The following is a 12000-nucleotide window of genomic DNA, read 5'->3' on the forward strand; positions in this document are numbered from 1 at the left end:
AGATCTGAGAATGAATATCTGATCTACACAACCTCTTCCCTTCCTAAAGCCTCCCTGTTCTTCTCCAACTGATTTCTCTGTTCTTTCTCTAACCCTGTCAGTAAGTATCCTACCATACACTTTTCCTATTATACTAAGAAGACAAATGCCCCTATGGTTACCACACACTTCTTTTTCCCCTTTTCCTTTGTACAAGGGAAAAATTATACCTGACTTCCAATCCTCCGGGACTCTACCTTCCTCCCAGGCCAATCTGCACATCTTCCACATCCATTCTACTACTATCTCTCCCCCATGCTTCAGCATTTCACCACACACTCCATCAGTTCCTGGGGCTTTCCCTGATTTAACTTTCTTCATTGCTTCCACAACTTCTATCCTACTGATTTCTTCCTGTCTTCTCACCTCCCTCCTTCTCCCAGCCATTCCCCAGTCACAATAAGTAAACATGGATAAACAAAAGTTATGCTATCTAGAGCTGGTGATAGTACTGTCAAAGCAGAGGGAGTGTGGCCATGTGCAGCGTGCCAGAAGGGTAGGGGAAATAACTCCATCTTGTGCAGAATTGTGATAAGTGGGTGTATAAGAGAAGTAATGGTATTAGAGATAGGCTGTAATATAATGCTGATTTCATGTCTGCAGTGTGTCAGGAAGAGCATGCAGATGATGAGAGGTGTGAAGGGATTGATCTTGCTGGACAGTCTCTTCAGTGTGTGGAGGAGTTTTGTTATTTGAAGGATATGTTATGTAATTGATGTGGAGTTGAAGCTAGTTTTGTAGCTAGGGAGAGGAGTGGTTGGAGGAAGTTCAGGGAGCTGTTGCCCCTCCCAACACATGAGGGTTTCCCTCCATGCTAAGGGATCCTTGTATGCAGCTTGTGTTAAGAGCGTGATGTTGTATGGTGAGACCTCAGCAGTAGGCTCAAACATACAGAGATGACATTAAGGAGATGGATGTACAGTGCATCCTTAAATGTGAGATCTGGGGGAGCTAGAATTGCAACTTAAGAGTTGAGAGGATGTATGAAACTTGAATGTATTGGTACTGTGATAAGAGGTAGATTGAGATGGTTTGGGCATGTTGAGTGGATGGAAGATAGCAACTGAGTGCAGAAGGTCAGAGGTGTGAACTTCAAGGGTAGGGTTGCAAGAGGCAGACCAAAAAAGACGTGAGACAAGGTCACAGAATGTGGCCCTCAGGGATAAGGAACTGAATAGGAGGATTGCCAGAGATCAAGCAGTGTGGACAGCTGCCATTAGGTGACCAGGGCCAATGTATGCAAGCGTGTTGGAGTCTTTATAAACGATACAATAAACATGGTTTAGCTTCCGAACCATAGAATATATCAGTTACACAAATGTCAAACAGTATGGGGATTCATTAAGGGAAGCATAGCATCTCTGATCTGATTTGATTTGATGTGTTACTGTTTACTGTACTCAGTTCTGAAGTTCTCCAACATACATGCATGGTAGGAGTTCTGTCACCTCTATACAATAAAAATATCTTGAACTGCTAAACCTTGGAACTTTGGACTTCATTCTACGAAGTGTAAACTTTATGGGTCTCAGTAATTCACTCCTACTACATACTTTTTGGAAGAACTTATTTTCAAGGCTTGTGTGAACATTAAGACCTTCACATTCACTCCCTTGATATTGTGCCCCTTCTCTTTTTCTTTTCTTTGACATGACATACTTTAGGGATTTGCAGCCTGAGATGACCAATTTACTCAGGTTCACCCTTTCAGAGTAGGACAGCTTTAGTATATCCTCAACATGCCTCAGTTTATTTACAAATACCATGACTGATCTGGTTCCATCATCTACTGTGATTTCAGCATGGACAGTTATTGTAGGTGTAGGATGGGCCTGGCAGCCTACAAACAAACATACACCACCCTCCATGTCTGAACCACAGATGTTGCAAACAGACTTCATTTCAACCTTCATTATTTGAGCAACAGTAGCAAAGCAGGTGAAAGTTTTACTGCTGGTAATATTATCACTCAGGAGTTGAAGAGGGGGAGTGAAGGATACAGACTCCCTTTGCACTTGGCTCTGGGACTCTGTCACACAGGGCATAACTCTAGCAAGGGGAACAACTCTGGTATAAATTGTTCCATGCAAGTACACATTCCCAGTCTGTCGGGCCACCTTTCGCTCACAACAGGTAACCAAAACTTGAGCTCCTGGTATCACACCCTTGGCATACTCCTGGATGTGGCTCCCAGAGACGTCACGCAAGTAAAGCCACACTTCCCTCCACTGTTCCACCTGATCTACAAGCAGTAAATTTATACTTTTGTTGCCTGGTACTCCAATGTCACAGCTGTTGCTCAGATCAACCTGAAGTTTGCTGATCTGAGATGCAAACATTGGTGTCATGAACTGCTTGGTCTTAATAATGCCAGAAACACAGATAAGGCCCGTGCATTGACTAGACCCTTTTAATACTTCCCTGACATCTGTCTCACCAAAATGGTTTTTTGATGATGAAATTTTGTTAACTATAGTGTCCTCAGGGAGGTACACACACTCTGGTGTTAAGAAATGGCTGGAAAGACTGCCCAGAAAGTAATTAGAGTGGGATTTCTTCAGTACATGGGCAATATCTGTACAGTTTACCATTATTAAGTCCCCTTCTTGAATGATGGAATTCAAATAAGTCAGTTTCCCTTTGAATCTGATAAACCTCTGCCATCTCTCAATAACAGCTTCATTGGCATCAGTCCTAAAAATGATGGCACGAACCATGAAGAATCTTTCACGCTCCAGAGTCTCAACAGTATTTTTCTGAGTCCTAGAATGGTTGTATATGAGTGATGACTTTGACAGAACTTTAATTTTATATTCAGACTGTGTTTGTGCTGTACTTCCTGGTTCTTTCAGAATACATATGTCTGACACCAAAAGGTACTTTTTGTGTACATTGTGCATGCTGTTGCCCACCACAACATTAAACTCTTCATTAATCAAATTCCATCCAAATAAGGTGACCAAGGCACCTACTTTTACATTTTCCACTGCCTTTAATAAAACAATATCCAAACACTCATTTTCCTGCTGCAACTGTAATGCTCCATTACCTCCAATGATGAGCTTCCCTAATAGAATTTGAGAGGGTTTTGCTGTACAGCTCATCTTGCACTTCCACAAACGTTTCACATCCCAAGTATCTTGTCCTTTGTTGTCACCATCACCAGAACTCTGAGCCAAACCTTCACTGGTTCCCTCCACCTTAATCTCCTCCATGGGGGAGTTTTTGAGGGTGGTTAAGGTCACCAGTTGAAATTCAGGCTCAAAAGTCTGAAAGACCACAACACAAAATATCATCATCATCATCACTATCATCCACACCTCTTTTTCCCACCTAAGAATGGAATGAAGTTTTGTCCAGAAAGCAATGAAAGATGAAACCTATAGGGAGAACTAATAAACAGCATATCCTTGAAATGAACCACACTCTCATCCACTGGCCATTCACACCCCTGAAAACCTGACTCATCTCACAAGCCTAAACATCTGCACAACAAAAGATATTGTATTGCGTGGTCAATCCTCATTACTTCCAGGATGTACACTCAATCCTCGTAAATCACTCCAGTTTGGGTCTGGACCACTGCCGTGATTTATGAATTCCGTGATTTATGAATAATAACTCTTATGTGAAAAATTAATTTGGGTCTGGACTTTGGCCAACCCGCCCCCACAACACCCTACCTACACCTATCTAGGCACCATCAAACACAAACATAGAAATTTAGGAATATTCAGTGTATGTATTAAATAGATGTTAAGGGATCTCACCTTAATCCTATGATGAAATTGCTTAAGTGAATGGAGTGGGGTGGTTTTGGGAAGAACTTAGAACCTCTCAGCACTTGTTCTTCCCAAACTCTTTCGCAGCTTTGAAAACTTCTCTCCCCTCTCAACACGACAAAGGAGCTCCAAACGTTGACTGCACAACAACTGCGGCAGCTTCTTGATGCCATACTGCTTAGAGCGTTTCATTGGGGGGTCGGGAGGGGCCATGGCAGGTAGGAGGCTGGGGGAAGTTGCACAAAAAAGGCAGGTAACTCTCGTACTCCACGGCGACGGTCGGTAATGTGCGAACTGGCGGGACAAGAACAACAACAATATGGCAGTATTGCACATATGCCACCAGGGACGCACGGTGATTGGTTGTTGGGTCGCGATTTTCAGTTTGAATGCCGCGGTTTACAGTTCTCCTTGGAAAAGGCCCACTTGGGTGCCTAGATCCGCGATATTCATGACTTAAGGTTGCTAGCAGTCTGACGGCCACCAAGTCGTGATTTATGAACACGCGATTTACGAGGATTGAGTGTACAGTATTTTTAAAAATACCAACTTTTTTTTTTTTTTTAAACCAGTACTGTAAATTGAGGGAAACAGGTGCATCAGCTTCACAGGTAGCAATGAACCTTCAGTATGCAGTGTTTTTGTAATGTACTGTGTAATTAGCAAATAGAAAATGGACATAATACGGCAACATATAAATGAGGTCTTAATGGTAATGTATCAGAATGCAAGATAATCATATGAAACAATCACATCAAATTAAGTCATGCTTCCTGTTCAGGAAACCCCATATCCAACAGTTTCTGGAAACTGCTGTGAGAAGCAAAATCTGATATGGGAACACTTATAAAATTTGCAACAATGTGCAAACCTCAGCTTTGTCTTTGACTCCATATGCTCATGACTCAGTTTTCTACCTGAGGGTGATGATCTATCCTTATTACATCTCAGGGATCCACTTAAAAAATAAGGCAACTTTTTCATACAATCAATGCTGTAAACTGTTGGAAACTGGTGCGTCAGTTTTATTAGTGGTAATGGAACCTTAATATGCAGTCTCTTTGTTGTTATATCTATGTATCAGTATTGCAAGACACATTAAATTTGGAGTGGACGACCACAAACAAATTGTCTCCACATCATCCTAACCTCTGCTATTAGGCTGCCTTCCCTCCACCTCACCCCATCCTCATTCATTTACCTCTCCATCTCATCCTTCACTTCACCCTTCCCTTCACTCTCACACATTATCATACTCAATTTCTCATTCTTTACACATGGCCAAACAATTTCTTAAAACTTTCCAGCACATCCACAGCAACACACCAAAACTTACTGTCCTAAAATTGAGGATATGAAAAAATTAATTCATCCTTAACTTTTTGAATACAATGACAAGGTGTTTCAATTGTTTGTTACCTCCATATGATTTTATTCAGCTTTAGAACAGCACTTTGTGCTGAAGGGCTTAATCATGGCTACTGTATGTCTACGCTGGTTACCCATCAAAGGTATTTCATGGTACTAAAGATTGTATTATAAATTACTTTGATTTTGTAATGCCTCTGCACATAACACCTCAAATCCTCATGCATGTTCCTGATGCAAACTTTGTTGGCATTAAAATGATATAAATAGCACAGAAACGAATCTTAAGCTGTACTATGCAAAATATTGTAAATCACTATGGAAGAGGTGCTATGAAACCTCCTATGCCACTGAGAGTTCACTCCTCAATGAGATACAGCCCAACTCACTGTTACACCCATGCACACAGTAATACAAAGGACATAAAGTTTTCCCTAGTGTACATAATCCTACCTGACAGTTAGTGTGTGAACAAGATGACAAGTTTTTATTTCATATACACAAAACTTTGTGGAAGCACTGAGGGTCTTCACAGGAGATGATCTATTGTTTTTGAGAATAAGCCAAAGGTCCAGGTCACACAGTACGTGAACATGAAGAGATCTGATCTGGTTTAGAACAAACTAGAAGGAAGAACTGTGGGTAAAACAGTAATGTGGACTGTCACTCTCATCTTACATGTCAGGCCCAACTTGCCTAGCCCCAGGTTTCTACGCTCCTCATGGGACAACACAGGATTCAATGATGATGATGATGATGATGATTTTGAAAATAATCTGTCGAGCACCAGGTAATTTTCAGCATGGATGGTGAATTTTAGGTGTATGAGGGACCCATAAAACTTGGAGGGAAGTGCTGAGTCAGTTAAGGATGATATTTCAATTTTAAAAACAATAGATCAAAGATCAAGGTCACTGGAAAAGCTCAACTTAAACCATTATTATTTATTTTGTCCAAATTTGGTGGAAATGTTATGAGTCTGGCAAAGATGAGGTAACAGAATTATTAGAAAAATCAGTACAAGGTCAAGGTCATAAGGCAAAGGTAAATGTTCAACCCTTAATCCAGTTGGTGGGCATGAGTTTAGCACTCTCTGAGTGCTCCTTATAATTTTCTTTTTTCCCTTGTGAAGTCCATAGAAAATTCATCTTTTCATGGGCAGATCCACTCTAGTACCAATACTGTATTCCAGCTAACATCAGATGATATCATTCAGTTGAAAGTTAGTCACAGATGCCTGAGCGTAATATTAATGAAAAATTGCCACTCAATCCCATGAATCTAATGACATTTTCTACTTTCCTCTGGTTTCCTCCAAAGGATTTTATTCCTGGAACTGCAGGTGCTAGATACAGCCTTCCTTAGCCCTTTCACTAATAAAAGGTCTGTCCTTCATTAAACTGTTTGGTGAAAGCAAGAATATTAAAAATACATCATCAGTTTGGAAGAAGCTGATTTCTCAATTTTCCCCAATTTACAGTAATAATTAGAGTACAGTAATCACTCTAATATCCGGATGCCCAATATCCGAACATCCCCACTATCCGGACATAAGAATGTTTCATATTGTACTTTTTTCCATACTATACTTACCTCATTTCACTCTTTAATGTCCTTTATTGGTGTGAATAGGGTGTTAGGAGCTAGGCATGTGCAGTAGGAAGGTGTTTTTCTGAGTTAGGCTAGGTTAGGGTCCATAAGTACCAGTCCAGGAGCCAGTCACCAGAATGTTTATTATTGTATGAACCTACTTCTAAACCCTCATTTTATGTTTCTTTTGCATTTATTTCAGTCATTTATGTGCTTTATTGGTGTGATTTGGGTCTTAAATAGGTGCTATGCATGTCCAGAGGGAGTTGTATAGGTGTTTCTCTGAGGTAGGGTCCATAAGTACAAGTCCATAAGCTGGGGCCCAATATCCGGACAGAACCAATATCCCACTTGACACGTAGGGTGGGGTTGGTGGAGGATTAGTGCCCCTCCCTGTAAAACAATTAACTCTAAGCTCTTGGCCACCCCGTCTGGGATACATGGCGTCTGGCAATGAATGAATGAATGAACCAATATCCGGACCTACCTATGGCTCTATTACGTCGGATATTGGAGTGATTACTGTATATGTAAAAAGTAGTGATATTTCAAAACCCATCCCCGACTTATAAAATGGAATGCCCGTAATCTGATATCGGCCAAAGGTGGCAACAAAACTTACAAATACTGTACAGTAGTAAGATGTAAATGGTTACAGACTGAGAAAAAAAAGAAAAACTCCTAGCTTAACTTACCCTGGTGACTGGACATCTGTGCTCTGGCAGCAGAAATTCTTCTGATAGCATCCGCTCCTCTGTTGCAAAAAGTCTGCGGTTGGAAGCTTCTTGCAAGAGCTTACTTAGCACACCCTCCTCATCAGCATCCCTGTCCCTGCGAACAACACTTATTAGCATCCACTTACAGTGCATTTATTCTAGGACAGAGTGAGGAGTAGCAATGTCCAGACAGCCCAAATTTGCCCAATCCAATAGGTCACGCCTCCATTCACTCATCATTCAAACCCCCGAAATCCTGGCTCTATCTGATATGCCAAAAACTTGCACCACAATCGGTAGCTTCACATAAACATATCCAACAGAGTCAATCCGAATGCTGTCATGTTAAAAGGGGTGCCAAATCCCTGATCATGCACATCTTCTCACAACATGCATCCAGCCAGCCCGATCTCTTGTCAGTCCTCTAGCCTCACCGACCTCCATACCTCTCTTCCTCACACACGCATCCACCATATCCCTCCACCTTGTCCTTGGCCTACCTCGCCTCCTTCCTCCTTCATATTCACTCAGATATACCTTTTTCATCACTCTGTTGTTATCCATGCTCCCCACATGATCAAACATTTGCAGTGAGACAGATTGTTGAGAATGCTTGTGAGAAGGACTACAAGGTGTTTATGGCATTTATGGATCTGGAAAAAGCATACAACAAAGTAGACAGAGACGAATGGTGGAAGGTTTTGCGCATGTACAATGCCAAGGGTAAGCTGCTAGGTGCCATCAAGTTTTTATGATGGTAGTGAAGCATGTGTAAAGGTAAATGGGCATCTAAGTGAATGGTTCACGATCAGTGTGGACATACGACATGGTTGTGTGATGTCTCCAAGGTTGTTCAATATAAACATATGGATGGGGTGATGAGAGAAGTAAGAACATGAGTAATGGAGAGAGGGATAGTGTTGGTAATGAATAGTGATCGATGGAATATCTCAAATTTGTTGTATGCTGATGATGCAGTGCTACTTGCAAATACCAGACAAGAGCTTGGTAGACTAGTGCACTGTTTTGTATATGTCTGTGTGTGTCGTGCCAGGAAAGTAAATGTAGAAAAGAGTAAAGTGATGATAATCGAGAGAGAAGGTGACTCCCAGTGTGATGTTACGGTGAATGGAGAGAGACTGGAACTGGTGAGAGTTCAAATACCTGGGTACAGTGAAAGAAATGAGCGAAAAATGTGCAAAAGAAGTGGAAAGTAGAGTGGCACAAGGAAGGAAAGCACCTGGTGCAATGAAGGCCTTGATAAGAAACAGAGGCTTGAGTGTTGCAGCTGCACGAGGTATACATGAAGGAGTGTTACTGCCAACTTCAACATACGGATGTGAGACTATTGTGTGGCATGAAAATGAAAAGTCAAGAGTGAGAGCAGTGGAAATGGGACTGCTGAGGAATGTATGTGGAGTACAGAGAGTGAATAGGATATGAAATACAGTAGTCCCTCATTTACCCGGACGTGCAGTATCCAGGCGTGTTCATCATCCGGACACTGGACCTTGGCTGTATTAAACCATTATCCTAATTTACTTGGTATTATCCAGATGTAAAAGTCCCCGAGAACTGTGGCCAGCTGGCCAACATGTTCAAAAATTCGGTATCATGACCGCTGTGCTCAAGCCGTGAGCGGGAAGTAGGCCATAACCCACAACCAAAGCTAAAATAACCGTCCGCTCCTGTACTGAATGGTCAAAGTTGCACACTTGTCCGATCACTCCCAGTGAACCTCCAGCACCCGAGTAATACGACTATAACCTAAAAGTAGTGTCAGAATATCTGTACACGTCCCCACCGAATGTCCAAAGTCACATGGCCACCGGCCCGTCTTTCCTAACTGCCGCTGAGATTGTAACACAGACCACAAACCATGAGTACATGTTTGGTGACAGCAACCATCTGCCTCTCTACCGAACATCCAAAATCGTCCAGTCACCTGGAGTTGTGTTTCCGCATGGCCACTGGGCATTTAACAGATTGCAAGCCACGAATAAATGTGCTGTACAGTAAAAACACCTGTCCACATCTCCTCCCCTCTCATCCCTCCTCCATACCCTCCTGGTTCCCCCTCTTACACCCTACCTTCCACCGTGGTGATAACACTGACTAATGAGCTTTTAAAATTCTTTGCGATTTATTCGACTATTATTGGTCGTATCAATATTCTGCAAAAGCCACGAGAAAGCTCATGAAAATCTGCATCTAGACATAAGGTTAACTCTTGGAAGGTGCTAACAAAATTTTGCATTAGGATGGTGGGAAGTTATATGAAGGTAAGTTTTACTCCTGAACACTTTATTCTCATTGCATTTCTGTACTTTAGTTTTATGTGTTTTATTAGCTCATCTTACAGTATAAACACCAGCGAAGATGATGGTACACCATTTATATCAATGTAACCAATTTCTGGTGGCATATTTGGCTGTGGAATATTTTTTGAGTCCCGGGAGCAATCACTCGTCGCAGATAACTGATTTTCAAACCGTCTTCAGGTTTTATGTGGATTTTTGTTTTTGCATTGGTTTCTTGATGTTTACAATTAATATGGATAATCCTATGTGTATTTTGATGTCTCAGTAAGGCAGAATGATCAGAAAACATTGCCAAAATTAGGAGGAGTACTCTACATACAGTAGTGTATAGGTAGGGTGTTCGTTGGTTTTCATTTTTTTTTTTTTACGTGGTTTTCTTGATGTTTAGCATTACTCTGGATATTCCTATGTGTGTTTTGATATCTAAATATGGCAGACTGATCTGAACACAGTGCCAAAATTAGGAGGGGTACTATACGTACAGTAATGCAGAGGTAGGGTGCTTTTTGGTTTTCAATTTTTTTTTAAAATGGTTTTCTTGGTGTTTAGCATTATTTTGGATATTCCTATGAGTGTTTTGATGTCTAAATATGCCAGATTGACCTGAAAACAGCGCTAAAATTAGGAGTACTGTACATAAAGTAGTGTATAGGTAGGGTGTTTTTTTGGTTTTCATTTTTTTTTTTTTTCCATGGTTTACTTGGTGTTCAGCATTACTTTGGATATTGCTATGTGTGTTTTGATGTCTAAATATGGCAGATTGACCTGAAAACAGTGCCAAAATTAGGAGAAGTACTATACATAGAGTAGTGTATAGGTAGGGTGTTTTTTGATTTTCAGTGTTTTTTTTGCATGGTTTTCTTGGTGTTTAGCATTACTTTGGATATTTCTGTGTGTGTTTTGAAGTCTAAATATCTCTGAAGGACCGAAAAACACTGCCAAAGTAAGCAGAGGTACTATACAAATAGGTCAGGTATAGGTTGGAGGTTGAGCATAGGTAGGGTCTGGGTATAGTAGGGAAATAGTGTTCATTATCCAGATGTTGCCACCACCCGGACATGCCTTTGGCTCTGTTACGTTCGGATAAATGAGGGATTAATGCAATGTGATTCATGAACAATGCGGAGTGAGGAAGCCTGTGGACATCAGAATTGAAGAGAGTGTAATGATGATGATGATGATGATGATGATGATGATGATGATGATGATGATGATGATGATGATGATGATGATGATGATGAATGATGATGATGATGAATGATGATGATGATGATGATGATGATGATAATAATAATAATAATACTGTAATAGTAATAAATGGTGTTGAAAATACATACAGTTCAATTTGTGCTTGAGAGAGGATGTTGGGTGTTAGAGACTGCATAGCACAGTTCCGCAATGAGAAGAGCCATGACAAACTACCAACTGCAGGGCTGTATTTATGAATGGTATGATTGATCCAGCGTGAGAGGTCTTCTGATTTCCTGAACAACCTGAAACTGGAAAAACTGAATCAGTCACTGGTTTAAATTCTGTATGGCTCTGGAGACTTTGAAATGTCTTCCTCAGTGATTTTTTTCCCCCGCACAGTACACCTCAATATCCTGTTATATGTTATTGACACAAAGTATGCTGATATTAAAATGACATCAAAATGTGCAAAATGATGCTAATGAGTTGTACGCAATATAAAAGCTACCTAAGAGGTGCTATGAAACCTTCTGTGCTACCTAGAATAAGTCTCACTGAGATATACTCCGGATGACATAGGATACTTCACAGAACCTCTTCCTCAACTAACTATTTTCACATTACATCTCTTCATCCTCCTGTACATTACAGAAGCTAGCAGTGTTAGTACTAAAAATATATAAATGTCATAAAAGAAAATATTAAGGTGTAATAAGGCACTTAGCCATAAAGTAGTAAAAATGCTCCAGGCAGTGATAATTTTCATAGGCTTGATCCTTAAGAGGTAACTGGAGGCCTGGTGGCATGATGTAATAAAAAAAAAAAAAAGCTCCTGTCGCTTCTGAAGAACTGAACCTATGTAAGGCCATCAGTCGAAATGAGGTGTTCCAGCCACTGAATCACCATTCCCAATGAGTAAAGCTAAATAAAATTGGCTTGTGATGGCATGATGAAAACAAATATTAAGCAGTGTGATGCAAGGGATCAAGCAAA

Source organism: Coenobita brevimanus, chromosome 78 (assembly GCF_032717465.1).
Source record: "Coenobita brevimanus isolate Jiangsu-jjx chromosome 78, ASM3271746v2, whole genome shotgun sequence".
In the NCBI taxonomy this organism is placed as follows: domain Eukaryota; kingdom Metazoa; phylum Arthropoda; class Malacostraca; order Decapoda; family Coenobitidae; genus Coenobita; species Coenobita brevimanus.